Genomic DNA, 15,040 nt, shown 5'->3' with positions numbered 1-15,040 from the left:
AGGACACCAGATGAACACCAGAACCCTCAGGAGTCGTCTCAGGTCCATGACGTATGCCACTGGGGACATGGGACAGGAGGGTAAGCCACTTAGTAGCTGGGTGACTTGGGCATGTCATTTAAAGCCTCTGAGACTCAGCACCCCCTCCTTTGTTGAAAGGTGCTATCCCCTCTACTGGGCATGCTCACCTCCTGCCTAATGAGCTCCTACTCATCCTTCAATGCCCAAACCATTATGACCTCTTTATGGAATTTTCTCTACCAAGAAGCCCTTCAGTAAAGTACTCACCTCCACGCATTGTGATGGCTCCTGGGTCTGAATTTTCCCTCCACCCCCATGTGGGCTACAATCAAATCCTGCATGAAACAATGACTTATGAGGCAGCAATTCCTGGGCTAGAAGCTGATACAAACAGACCTGGCCCCTGCCTTCATGAAGTTACTATCCAGTGAAAGAAACAGCCATGAATCGAGTAACAACACATAAATGTATGATCATGAGCTCTAGTGAACATGATGAAAGGCGGTCATGGGGTGCTTTGAGAGTTTGTAATAGGAGGGTCTGACCCAGTCTGGGGGATCAGGCCCTGGGAACATGACAATTGGGAAACGCTCTGAATGCTGGGAGCATATCTGTTTTTGAACCATAACTATTAATTAAAACTGCATATGGGTGTGTTTTTCCTCATGTAGTTAATAATATGTAAAACCCTGGTTGGTCTTTCAAATGGAAATGAAGCTTAATATCTGGTGCTTTATTCATCTTTCTTTTAACTAACTTTATTCTAAAAAGGACTGTTGCACCTCTTCAATATTTTTCTATATGATTTCCTACTTTCATAGCCATATTTTCATTCTTCACTACAGAAGTAAATTCTACCTGAGCAAAAAAAAGGGGGAAGCAGCTGGGATGAGGGGCAGAGGGAAACTGTACCAAGCAGAGGGAACAGTATGTGCAAAGGCCCTTAGGTGGGCTGGTGGTGTGGACAAAAAACTGAAATGAGATGAACATGCCAGAGCAACAAAATAAGGCAGGAGGAAGTGGGCGGTGAGGCTGGAGAGGTAGGCTGGGGCCTCGTAGGCCACAGGGAGAATGCTGGTCTTCAACTGAAGGACTGTGGACAGCTTTAGCAGGCATTTAGTTGGAGGGTGACCCAGACAAACTCGTGTGTTAAGTGTCCCGATGGCTGCAGACTGGGTGTCCCTGTGTCCCCAGGGCCCAGAGCCAGGGCACATCATGGAGAACATGCTCAGTACGTGTTTGCTGAAAAGAAGGACTGTCCCAGAAATCACCCATGTTCCGGACACAGCCAGCCCCATCCAGAGCTCTCCTCTCCTCAGGGAGGGAAGGCCACGTGCCTTTGCCTGGCAGGCCTGCCATGGGGCTCAGCCATGCCTGCTCCTTCAACACACCCTCTGCATCGCCACCTCCCTGTCTCTGCTCCTGCCGTCCCACCCCGCCCGGATGCTCCCCTTGTTCCCCATAGTCTCCCCCTCCCACCAGTTCTTTTCAACGTGTTACTCATCCGTCCAGAAAAGGCTGACTCCTACTTCTTCTAAGAAACCTTACCAGGCCACATGTTTGGGGACTGACAGACCTCATGAGTGAATGAATGTGTTTTGACTTTGATGTAACCAACACTGACTATACGCCTCTCAGGAGCCCGGCACTTCACAGGGCCTTTCCCCAAACCCCTGACACCCCAACCCTTCAAGTTAGTGTGGCCATTCCATTCTACAGATGAGAAAACTGAGGCTCAAGAAGATCACTTAATTTGCCCAAATCCCCACAGCTAGAAAGCCACAGAGCTAGGACTCTGGAACATTTATCCATCCATCCATCCATCCAACAAATATTTGCCGAGTGTCCACTCTGTGCCAGGGACTGTTCCAGGGGCTGAGACACATCAGTAAACAAAATATATCAAACTCCTTGCCCTTGTGGGGCTTCCAGGCTGGGAGACAGAGGCAGATAACAAACAACAGGAGTGATAAATAAATAAGAACATTGCATAGAGCAGGTCAGGGTGATTGGAGGGACTGGTGGTGGTCAGGTCGACCTCTTTGGGAAGGTGGCATCCCTGAGATTCTGCTTTCCATGGTCTCTGAGGTACGATCAGTGTCTGGAGACTTCTGGCCCAGGAGATGCCCACGAATGGGTGTACTTGATGAGAGGAGAGAGGCTAGCCTCAGCCAAGGACGAAGTGCCCAACATCACAATCCCAGGGTAGGAAGGCCCCTGGGATGTGATCCAACTTGACCTTCCAGTAATGCAGAAAGCCTTTATGTGGCTTCCGAGCAGGTGGCTTTTCAAGCACACGCAGGGTGCCAGGAGGCTGGTTTCCTGTCTGCCTGGGCTGAGGTCATTCGTGTGGTCACACACCAGAAGTGACAAGCTGGTATGCTGGCGAGGATAATCACAGGTGAGAAGCCCTCCTTCCTGGCCCTGCTTTTCCTGCAAACTGTGTGGCTCGGGCAAACACCTTCTTCCCAGGCCTCCATTTCCCATTTGTGCCATGATGGGGTGGCCCTGGATGGTCCCCCAAGGTCCTTCTATCTCAGACAATACTTTGACACTAATATTGGAAATGACAGAACTGACTCCAGAGTTTTATCTGCATGTTCATTCTTCCACGCATTCACTGAGTCAACAAATATTTTTTGAGCATTTGAGTCTGTGCCAGACAGGGTGCCAGTGTGGGAAAGCCAGGCAAGAGCTTAGGGTCCTGTGGCCGGCTTCCTCTGGCTCAGGCCCAGCCAAGAGAGCGTTTCCCACCCTCCTGGGTCACCACGTCAGTGATCAGGTGTGACAATAAGAGTCCAAGGCCAAGGCACCCTTTTTCTTTGTGAAACGTGCTTTCCATTTCCACTTCATTTCCCAACTTTCATCCACTCCTGAACCACTTTTATGATTGTGGCTGAACCCACATCTCTTTCATTACATTATTTACCTAGATTGATCTTTAAATCAATGCACGTTTAAAAAAAAAAGTTTAAGCAGAAAAATTAATATCACAACCAAATATATAAACGAAAAATAAAAACTTGACACAAATAAAAATTAATTGTAAAAATATGCAACACAACCAAGGTGGTGATTATATTCCACCGAGACCGTTTTCTCCTGCAGCCTCTGAACCTGAAGCCTGCTCTACTTTGTTAAAAAGGAACGTTAGCAGCCACCCAATGGCTGTAAAGACATGCTGGCACCAAGGAGAGACTTTCTCCTTGAGGAGATCAGGAAGGAGAGCTGGTAAAGGAAGGATATTGCTACTGCATGGGTCCATGTCACAGGCAGAAAGCACTTGACGTTGTTTCATGGAAGTCACCTCCCCCATCCCCTGCCCCGGAGTCTCAGGCCAAGGTTGGAAAGTGTTCATGACTTATGTGCCTGATTGGCCATTCTTCTTTCTTAAAATAAATTTTAAACTTTTGAATAACTTTAGATTTACAGAAAAGTTGTGAAGATAGTACAGAGTTTCTGCTTCCCCTGGCCCCAATTTCCTCAATGTTAGCATCTTACATAACCATGAGGCATCCGACACAATTAAGGAACTAATGTTGGTACATTACTATTAACTGAACTTTATTTGGATTTCAACAGTTTTTTTTCACTAATATCCTTTTGTCTGTTCCAGGCTCAAACCCAAGATACTGTGTTGCATTTAATGGCCTTTCACTTTAAGGACTTTGGCAGGGGCTTCAAGGCGCTGGAGGTTGGCAGGAGGCCCTGGCGTCAGATAGGCTGAACTTCAAATTCCAGCTCTGTCTTGCGTTTGGTTTGTGACATTAGGCAAGGCACTCAATTGGGCCCAATCCTTAGTTTTTCCTCTCTGTGAAGTGGGGATCGTCAGAGACGTCTCACAGAGTATTTGAGGGGGCTTACATGATGTAATGCATGTGAATCTACTTTGCACCTGGTAAACATCCATCCATATCTGTGATGCCTGTTAAAGGCATCCAGGCTGGGGAGGGAAGTGTACTGTGTGCGCTTCCATGAAAGCCGCTTGTCCTTCCAGCACAGGTAACATTTTGGCTGTTGTTTTTCTTGGCATGATGTAAACAAAAGACTCACAGATTCCTGGAATAGGCTGCGGAAAGGGGCCCCCCAGGAGAAAGATCCCTTCTGGAGCGGGAAGCCTGTGTGTTTCATAATGTTGAAATAGAGACCTCCTTTCCAAAACCAACCAGAAACAGATGAACAGTCAGAAAAAAAAAAACTCCTCAGGGCTTGGGCATCTGTCTAGATCTACCCCCCTTCCACATCTCCACCCTCAGCTTGACTCAGATTCCTAAAAGTCAGGTGATCATCCAGGCAGGCTAAGAAATGAGCAATGTTGCAGCAAAAGAGGTTGCCAGGAGCTCTGGGGAGCCCTTCCCCTTGAGACAGGTGCACAGGTCCACAGTGGGTAATGTTGGGTCCTTGTTGGGAGGCTCTGAAGGGTCACTTCTGGTTAAGATGGCATTGCAAGGTCAGCCTTGAGGCACCCAATCTGCTCCACAGTTAATAGCAAAAATACATTAAATATATACATATAAAGAGAAAAGTATATGAAGTGATATGAAGATCTTCGTAAACCAGGAATGGGACCAAAGCATAAAGATATGTGAGGCAGGCAGGAGATCCTATAGCCCAGAAAGGAAGAGTCTAGAGTGGTCCGGACACAGCAGGAGAGGCTCCATGTTGGAGGATGGACTTGGGAGAAAGATTCCATCTTGATGGGACTGTGGATGGGGGTCCGTTCCTGCTTTGTTGCTGATCCAGCCAGACTGGTCTTATGATCTGGGGAGAAACAGGCCTTTGCTTTCCAGGAGGTCCAAGACCTCAGCAGCTGAGGAGCTCAGAGCCAAAAGTAATCTTGGAGAGCTTCTCTCTGGGGCCAGGGCACAAGCTGTGTGGGGAGGGAGCACCCAGCTTTCTCCACTCCCAAGCCTTCTCATATTTCCCTGGAAAGTCTGACTCTGCAGTTCTAGGTTGGGCCTGGGAATCTGAATTTTTACAAGACTACAGGCTCTCCTGACAACTAGCCAAGCTTGGAAAACCCCATACTCCTTTAGGTTGCCAACTTGCGTTTCGCCAACTGTAGGTCTTTACAAAAGTCCCTGGGCGTGGGTGAATCAGCAAAGCCTGGCCCTCGGGGCTCCCACCTTTCCTCCCACTGCCCTCCCACTGCCTCCACCATCTTTATATTTCCCTTTATTCTTCTCCCCATCACTCCCTGACCATAGTCCCTGTCCTGGAGGAAGCCACACAAGGTCCAGACTGTCTGACCAGGAAGACAGACACGTGGAATGTAAATTGCTCTGGTTTGCTCCAGGTGTCTGTAAAGGGAGGGACAGACTTTTTATGGGATCCAGGAATACTTGATGAGTGGGTGATTTGGAACTGGAGCTGGCAGATGGAAAGGAGTTTGTCAGGTGAGAGAGTGGTGAGGGCAATCTAGACAGACTGAAAATCATGTGTGATCATACCGCATAGGGAAAGAAATGGCAGGGCTGAATTCATTTCATTTTATTTTAGTTAGTCTATTTTACTTAGGTATAGTTTATATAGTGTAAATTACACAAATATTTCTGGCCATTTTTTCTTCAAATCTTCTTCTGTCCTCCCCTACCCACTTTTTGCCTAGACTACAATTATACATATGTTAGGCCACTTGATTTTGTCCCACAGGTCACTGGGACACTGTTATTTTTTTCCCCCAGTTTGCTCTCTTCAGTTTGGATAGCTCCTATTGCTCTGTTTTCAAGCTTACTGACGTCTTCTACAATTTAAATTTTCTCATTAGCCTAACCAATGAATTTTTCATTTTGGATACTGAATTTTTCATCTCTAAAAGGTCAATTTGGTTCTTTTTTATACATTTGATTTTTCTCACATTATAGCAATGTTTTATTGTTTAAGCATATTTAAAAAGCTATTTTAAAGTCCTTGTCTGTTAATTCCATAATTTCAGTCATGTCTGTGTCTGTTTCCACTGACTGATTTTTTTCTTCTGGACATGGATCACATGTTCCCATTTCTTAGCATATTTAACAATTTTTGACTGGATGCTGGACATTGTGGCATTACAATTTTTTGATCTGGGTTTTGTTGTCTTCCTCTATGGTGTGTTGACATTGGTTTTGACAATGAACTAAATTACCTACAAAACTGCTTTATTCTGTCAATGCATATTTTCAGATTTTGTTAGGGTGCCTAGAGCAGCTTTAAACCAAAGTTAGTTTAGCCTAATGTCAAGATGCAAAACTTCCAGGGTCTCTACTGAATGCCCCAGGTGTTCCATGAGGTCTCTTCACTCTGGCTGGTTATAACCTAAATATCTCCCCATGCTATGTGAATCCTAGGAATTGTTCTGCTTACATCTTAACAGCAGGGTGTTTCTGTTTGTTTGTTTTTGTTTTTGACCAACTTTGTGGAATTTCACTTTGTGCATGCAGAGCTGAGCACTTAGCTTTGGATTTAAGCTAATGTACATTTTTGCTGCACAAATTGTAGCTTCTTCAGCTTTCCCAAACTCTGATGCCTGTCTTCTAAGCAAACCTACCATGCTCTCCTTGGGCTCCCCTCCTTGTGTACAGAAAGTGCCAATAGGCAGAAAATTGAAACAATCATAGGACTTACCTCATTTGTTTCCCTTCTCTGCCTGTTGTTCAGTGTCTGAATTGTTTCATATTTTTTGTGTCTCAATTGTTTCATATATTTTGTCCAGTTTTCTAACTGCAAGTCCGATGTCAGACTTATCTTGGCCAGAAGTGTAAGTCAATTCAAATTTTATATACGTATATACCTGTGGAATAATCATCCTAATTAATACCCTAAAAAAGTCTCTTTTGCTCGTTTCCAGTCAGTATCACCCCTCAGAGATAAATTGCTCATTTAATTTTATTTCAATTATTGAGCACTTATTATTGGCCAAACAGTGCTGTACAGGGAGAACAATATAGAAAACTTCCCTGACTCATTAAATTTTCAGCCACACAAATAAAAGCAAAATTATGACAATGATAGGTATTTCACTAAGAGGTTAATGGTGCTATGAAAACATTTAATAGGAGGAATTTTTCTTATCTGGGTAGTCAAAGAGATCTTTCTTGAGGAAGCAACATGAGCTAAGATCTAAACAATGAATATGAATTAATTAGGGGGAAGGTCAGTGAGGGGAGTGTGGGTAACACTCTAGGAGTAGGGTCCAACAAGCATCACCTGTGAGGATCATGAAGATGGGCAGAATGGCTGGACGTAGCTGTCTGAGCATTGGCTTTGAGATGTGTGATGAAGTTAGAGGGGCCAGCAGAGCACAGGCTCTGTGGGTTGGATTAAAGATCAGTGCCCACTCTGGGAAATAGGAGGCTGTTGGAACATTTAAACTACGTAAGTGATATGTTGACAAGGGGAATGAGGAAGAAGGAGGTGCAAGCATGAGTCCTAGGTTTGAATAACTAGGTGAGTGGTGGTGCCGTGGATGGAGATGTTGAAAGGAAGTTTCAGTTGTAACTTTGATTGGGAGATGGTGCTTGGGAAAGAGTCTCAGTCCCATTTGGGTCACATTGAGCTTAAGGTTCATTTGCAACATCAGAAGGAGATATCAAGTAGGTAGTTAAATGCACAAAGTTCAGAAGAAAGGTCTGGGCTGGAGCTTGAAAGTAATGAATGATTTGCACCTCTTAGTAATGAAACCGTGGGCGTGATGAGGTCAGCTGGAGAGAAAGGAGAGACTGAAGTGAAGAGGGCAACACAGCCAAATACAGATGCTGGCAGGCTCGCCAACACGTGAGGACTGGGAGGAGAAGAGGAACCAGCAGAGGAGACAGGAGGAGGAGAAGAGGAACCAGCAGAGGAGACAGGAGGAGGAGCAGAGAGATAGGATAAATCTAGGAGAACGCGGTGTCCCAGAGCCAAGGGGAGGGAATGCTTAAGGGCTGAGTGTGGTCTCCAGTGTCAGAGGCTCCTGAGAAGTCAGGTGAGATGAGAACTTAGATATGTTCATGGGCTAGTCCTGGTTCTGTGGACCCAGAAGCCAGGCTAGAGTGGGCCAGGGGGTGAGTGGAAGGTGAGTCCATGAATACACAGCTCTTTCAGATTTGGGCCGTGATGGGGAGGATGGAGATAGAGCAATAGCTAGAAGGGAATGTGTTGGTGGTGGTGGTGGTTTGTCTTAATGGACAAGACTTGAACGTATTTATAAATAAATAAAAACAAACTTATGGGTACCAAAGCAGAGAGGGGGGGTATAAATCAAGAGTTTGGGATTAACATATACACACTACCATACATAAAATAGATAACCAGCAAGGACCTACTGTATAGCACAGGAACTATACTCAATATCTTGTAATAACCTGTAAAGGAAAAGAATATGAAAGAGAATAGCTAATATGCATGTATAACTGAATCACTTTGCTGTACACCTGAAACTAACTCAAGTTTAGTTGTAAATTAACTATACTTCAATAAAAGATAATTAATTAATTATTTTTAAAAGCCAGTGGCAAGGATCCAGTTGAGTAGTGTTTAAACACAGAAGAGAGAGGTATAAGGGTCCTGCGATGGAGATAAAGGAAGGTTTCTAGAGTTTGGAGAGGGAGGTGGACCTTAGAAGTAATGGGGGAGGGGAGGAGTGCTGGGGAAAGCAGGGGTATGTCTGATGGGGGAGGGGAGGCAGTTCCTTTTCTGAGGGTCTCTCTTTAATGGGAGGTAGGAGGCAAGGTTGTCTGGTGTGTGTATGTGTGTGCACGCATGCATGGGTACATGCGTTTGTGGCAGGGTGAGGAGTCCATCTCAAGGAAAAGGAAAAGGTTGAGAGATTCCCCAAAGTCCGTGCGCGAGTGGGTTGATAAGAGCTCTGTTGCCAGGCAGATAGAGGTGGCTGGTTGGGAATTCACAGTGGACCAGCCTGCCTTGCTGAGCCTCCTTCCCCGCAGCACTGGCAGAGAAAGAGCAGAGAGGTGGCTCATTCCAGGTTTGGGAACTCACCAAAAGTGAGTGTCACAGACACAGCGGCCCCGGGGAGCATAGGGTTTGGGAATGAAATGAAGCTCTTTGACAGCCAAGCTAGATAAGGAGGCAAATGAAGACAGGAGAGGGTGTGTGGACTAAGGGAAATGGGACCAGCTTTCCAGGAAACAGGACCAGCTGTATGCTCCAGGATAAAGCTGGGGGGAGGCAGGTAAGTTGGGGCCCAATGGAGAAGGACCTTGAACGCCAGGAGTTGGGCATCCCTCCCCAGGTTGGTGGGGAGCCATGGAGGGATCTGAGCAGGTGGGTGACCCCCGAGATTTGCATCTGGGGGAAGCTCAGGCTGTCTGCAGTGTGGTTAGTGACTGGGGCTGGAAGACTGTGAGGGATTGAGGGGGTGTGAGCCTGTGGAGGGTGAGATGAAGGCAGTGGGGTCTGGGAAGGAGGACCCCAGATGGGGCAAGCACAGAGAGGACGGAGTGTCCCTGTCACCCCGTCAGGCAGAGCCCCCGGCAGGACGCACACATACCTCCAGGCCACAGTCGTCACCACAGAGAGAGGGGCGAGGGTCTTCGTGGGGCTGGGAGAGAGAAGGAGTGGCTTCGGGTGGACAGGAGTTTGGGAGGAGAGAGGCCAAGCGGGGAAGGAGGTTGGATTTTTTTTTTTTTTTTTTTTTTTTTTTTGGCTGCACTGTGAAGCATGTGGGATCTTAGTTCCCTGACCAGGGATCAAACCCACGCCCCCTGCAGTGGAAGTGCCAAGTCTTAACCACTGGACCTCCAGGGAAGTCCCAGGAGGTTGGATTTTAAGAGCCGACAGAATGAGCTTTTTTCCTGGAGCTTTTCCCCCGAGAGCATAAGGACCTGCCTCTTGAGGCCTGTGGACGTGGAGCCCAGGCTGTCAAGTAAGGAGCCCTTTGAGGCCTCCTCCCTGAGGCCCAGAGAGAAGCAGCAACTTGCCTAAGGTCACGTGGAGGCCAGCACCATTGACGGGACGGGGACTCCTACCAGCCAACACCCCTGAGAGGCTACTATTTCAGAGGGTGCCCCCTGCTCAGCCCAGATCCCCACTCAGCAGGATTGGGGGCATGGAGTCCGAAGTCCTCCAGCAAGGCCATGTCTGCTGATGGGGATGTGGGCTCCCGGGGAGGCACAGGGTGTTAACGGGTGCCCCACCCCACCAAGAGCTCTCCAGGATGGAACTCTGGCCCCTGGTAGGATGGCCCGGTGCTCCCCGGTGCCTCATCCCTGAACCTGGCAGCAACTCCCTTCCCTCTGGGCCCGGCTGACACTCTCGGCCTACAACCTCTCCCCCTCTCACAGTCACAAATATCCAGGAACAAGTCCGTCTCTCCAGCCGGCTCCCAAGTGAAGAGTGCAAAAGCACCAGAGCCATGAAGGAGAAGCGGCTTCTATGCCCACCGGGCCCAGGGTGGGGATGGCTTAGGGGCTCAGCTTGGAACGTGTGGATAAAGAGTCCAGTAGGTGGGTGGGTCTATGTGAGCCCAGCTTAGAGAGAAAACTCAACTCTAGTCAAACAGACACAAAGCTACAAAACAAAAAATTGGTGAATCAAATAAATGGAAATGGTGAGAAATTTGCGGTTTCCTAAAGGAATTACTCATTCAGCAAAAAGACTCCTTGTATACTTTCCTCTAATTTTAGTCATATTTGGTACAATAAAGTGTTATCCAATTTACATAAATTTAGTTTCAACAAAGAGGCTGTTGGGAACGTGGCTATCACATTAGGACTGGCCTGACATAGGCAAGCGCCCTGTTGCTCTCCATCCTCTGAACAACTCTACAGGGTACAGGTAATTATCCCTATGTCACAGAGCAGAGAAAGAAAACTGAAGTCCAGAGAGGTTAAAAACTTGCCCATCGTGAACATCAGAGTTGATACAAGCCCAACACTGACTTACTCCAAAACTGCTGGAGTTTCCAACTGCTGTCGGGTCACTTAGTCTAAAATCCTCCTGGTGCCAGTCTTGCTGGATGAGGCCCGTGGAGGGAGCAGGAATTTTAGTATTCTTATAGGGCAGGTGTGCTAGTGACAAAAATCTCTGTTTTTGTTTATTATTGGAAAATGTCCTGATCTCTCCTTAACTTTTGAAGGGTAGTTTTGCCAAATGTAGAATTCCCCTGGTTGACAGGATTTTTTTTCTTTTGGTGCTTTGAAGATGCATTCCAACTACCTTCTGGCCTCCCTGGTTTCTGATGAGAAATCAGCTGTGAATCTTACTGAGGATATCTTGTACATGATGAATCACTTTTCTCTTGCTGTTTTCAAGATTCTTCCTTTAGCCTTTGCTTTTGACAGTTTGATTATGATGTGTTTGATTATGATGTGTCTAGGTTGTGGATCAGATACTGTTGAGATTTTTGAATGTTGTACATGAATGTTTTTCATCAAATTTCAGAAGTTTTTGGACATTATTTCTTTCCACAATCTTTCTCCCTTTTTTCTCTCTTCTCTTTTTGGGATCCCATTATGTCTATATTGGTATGTGTTACAGACTGTCACAGGTCACTGAGGCTCTAGTCATTTGTCTTCATTCTTTTTTCCTCTGTTCCTCTGACTATATAATCTCAATTGCTCTATCTTCTGGTTCACCAGTTTTTGGGGTTTTTTTCCCTTCTGCCTGGTCTAATCTGCCATTGAGCTTCTCTAGAGAATTTTTAAAAAATATTTATCTATTTATTTATTTGGCTGCACTGGGTCTTAGTTGCGGCACGTGGGATCTTTAGCTGCAGCATGCAGGACCTAGTTCCCTGACCAGGGATTGAACCCGGGTCCCCTGCATTGGGAGCGCAGAGTCTTAGCCACTGGACCACCAGGTAAGTCCTCTAGAGAATTTTTTATTTCCGTTACTGTGCTTTTCAACTCCAGGATTTCTATTTGTTTCTTTTCAAAAATAATTTCTATCTTATTATTCATGCTCTTTATTGGGTGAGACATCATTCTCATACTTTCCTTTAGTTATTTAAACATGGTTTCTTTCAGTTGTTTGAACATGTTTAAAATAGCTGATTTAAAGTCTTTGTCTGAACTTCCTCAGGAAAATTTCTATTGATTGTCTTTTTTTTTTTTTTTTTGGCTGCGTTGGGTCTTCACTGCTGCGCACGGGCTTTCTTTAGTTGCAGCGAGCAGGGGCTACTCTTCATTGCAGTGCACGGGCTTCTCATTGCAGTGGCTTCTCTTATTGTGGAGCACGGGCTCTAAGCATGCAGGCTCCATAGTTGTGGCTCACCGGCTCAGTAGCTGTGGCTCGTGGGCTCCAGAGTGCAGGCTCGGTAGCTGTGGCGCATGGGCTTAGTTGCTCCGCAGCATGTGGGATCTTCCCGGACCAGGGCTGGAACCCGTGTCCCCTGAATTGGCAGGCGGATTCTTAACCATTGTGCCACCAGGGAAGCCCTGATTGCCTTTTTAAGTTGACTTTATTTTTTAAGAGCAGTTTTAGTTTCACAGAAACATTGAAGGAAAGTGCAGATTTCCCATCTACCCCCCAACATGCAGAGCCCCCTCCATTACAAACATCCCCCACCAGAGAAGTCTGTTTGTTACAGTTGATGAACCAACACATCATAATCACCCAAAGTCTGTAGTTTATTTTCACTCTTAGAGTTTTACATTCTACAGATTTGAACAAATGTATAATAATATGTATCCATTATCATGGTATCATACAGAGTGTTTTCACTGCCCTAAAAACCTCTGTGCTCTGCCTCCCACCACTGATCTTTTTACTGTCTCCAAAGTTTTGGCTTTTCCAGAATATCATACTGTTGGAATCATACTGTATGTAGCCTTTTCAGATTGGCTTCTTTCACTTAGTAATATGCATTTAAGGTTCCTATTTGTCTTTTCATGGCTTGATAGCTCATTTATTTTTATCTCTGAATAATATTCCATTGCCTGCTTGTACCATAGTTTTTTCATCCATTCACCTACTAAAGGACAACTTTGTTGTTTCCAAGTTTTGGCAATTATGAATAAATGCTATAAAAATACATGTGCAGGTTTTGCTGTGGACATAATTTTTTATTTCTTTGAATAAATATCAAAGAACATGGTTGTGGGATCATATGGCAAGAGTATATTTGTTTTTGAAAGAATCCACCAAACTGTCTCCCCAAGTGGCTGTACCATTTTACATTTCTACCAGCAACGTATTAGAGTTCATAGCTCCACATCCTAGCTAGCATTTGGAGTGGTCAGCGTTCCAGGTTTTGGCCATTTGAATAGGTGTGTAATGGTATCTCACTGTTGTTTTAATTTGCATTTCCATGATGACATATGATGTGAAGCATCTTTTCATAAGTTTATTTGCCATCTGTATATCTTCTCTGATGCAGTATCTGTCAGGGTCTTTGGCCCATTTTTTTAATCCAGTTGTTTGTTTTCCCATTGTTAAGTTTTAGGAGTTCTTTGTATATTTTGGATAACAGTCCTTTATCAGATGTGTCTTTTGCAAATATTTTCTCCCAGTCTGGCTTGTCTTCTCATTCACTTGTCATTGTGTTTCACAGAGCAGAAGCTTTTAATTTTAATGAAGTTCAGCTTATCAATTATTTCTTTCATGTATAATGCTTTCAGTGTTGTATCTAAAAAGTTATTGCCGTACCCGAGATCATCTAGGTTTTCTTCTATATTATCTTCTAGGTGTTTTATAGTTTTGTTTTTTAAATTTGGGTCTGTGATTCTTTTCAAGTTAATTTTTGTGAAAGGTATAATGTCTGTGTCTATGTCTAGATTCTTTTTTTTTTTTTTTTTGCATATCGATGTCTGTTGTTCCAGCACCATTTGTTGAAAAGACTTTTTGCTCCATTGTATTACCTTTGCTCCTTTGTCAAAGATCAGTTGACTGTATTTATGTGGGTCAATTTGAGGGCTCCCTATTCTGTTCCATTGATCTATTTGTCTGTTCTTTTATCAATAACACACTGTCTTGATTACTGCAGCTTTATAGTAAGTATTGAAGTTGGCTAGTGTCAGTCCTCTCACTTTGTTCTAGGATTCCAGCCCTATTTTTTCCCTTCAGTGACTGCCAGGCTGCTGTATCTCACTGCAAATTCAGGCCATTATTTTTTCAGGCTACAAAAGAGCTGGGAAGTGGAGAATGGAACTAGGGCAAGTTAAAATACCACAAAGCTCACTGTTCTTACCAAGATTTAGTTGTTTTTCTTTAATAAATTGTTCCCTGATATTCTGAAAGCATTTGGTTAATTTCCAGAGTTCTAAAAAAGTTAATTCTGACCATTGTTGGCAGTTTTCTCATTGTTTTTATGGAGGAAAGAGTTTTCAGAGGTCCTTACTTCACCATTCTTGCTGTCTTCACCTCACTAATTGTACTTTGACATAAAGACCTCTCTTCTCTCTTTGTGCTAGCCAAGTAGGAGAAGCCCTTTAACCCTGCATATACAAGTAAAAGCTTCCCATTCCTGGTGAGCAAGAGGACCACTGTACATGTTCCAATGATGGACCAGGTGGAACAATTTGCTTTTGGGGTGGATCCAGAGCTGAACTACTCTGTGCTGCAGATGGGCTACAGCAGAGACACTGTGGCCTTCTTTGTCCTCCCTGGTGAGGGCAAGATGAGGCAGCTGGAACACGCCTTGTCAGCCAGGACACTGAGGAAGTGGAGCCGCTCACTCCAGAAGAGGTGGCTATGTATGCCAATTTGCTGTGGCCTGAGGCAGGTGATGGTGCACACCCAAGGATGAGGAAAAGGTCATGATAACAGCTGTTGAATAATCACTCCTGCAAATTGAGCACCAACTACATGCTGGACAGTGAGTTTGGGACTGCAGACATGTTCTCCCTTGAACTTCACGAATACCTGACAGATGAGAAGTGTTACCACCCCCATTCACAGATAAGGAAATAGAGGCTCCAAAAGGAGAAGTGAATTGCCCCAGGTCATGTAGCTAATAGATCACTGCAAAAGTATTATGTCACGGTAGTATTCTGTGCTAGCAGAGCTCACTCGATCAGCCAATTCAATATTGAATTCTGTAGAATTATTGCATAAACACACACACACAAAACATTGCTATTCACCTCTAAAATGAGGATAATAA

Source organism: Eubalaena glacialis, chromosome 2 (genome assembly GCF_028564815.1).
Source record: "Eubalaena glacialis isolate mEubGla1 chromosome 2, mEubGla1.1.hap2.+ XY, whole genome shotgun sequence".
NCBI classification, from domain to species: domain Eukaryota; kingdom Metazoa; phylum Chordata; class Mammalia; order Artiodactyla; family Balaenidae; genus Eubalaena; species Eubalaena glacialis.
The sequence above is the reverse complement of the archived record's forward strand: the minus strand, read 5'-3'. Positions refer to the sequence as shown.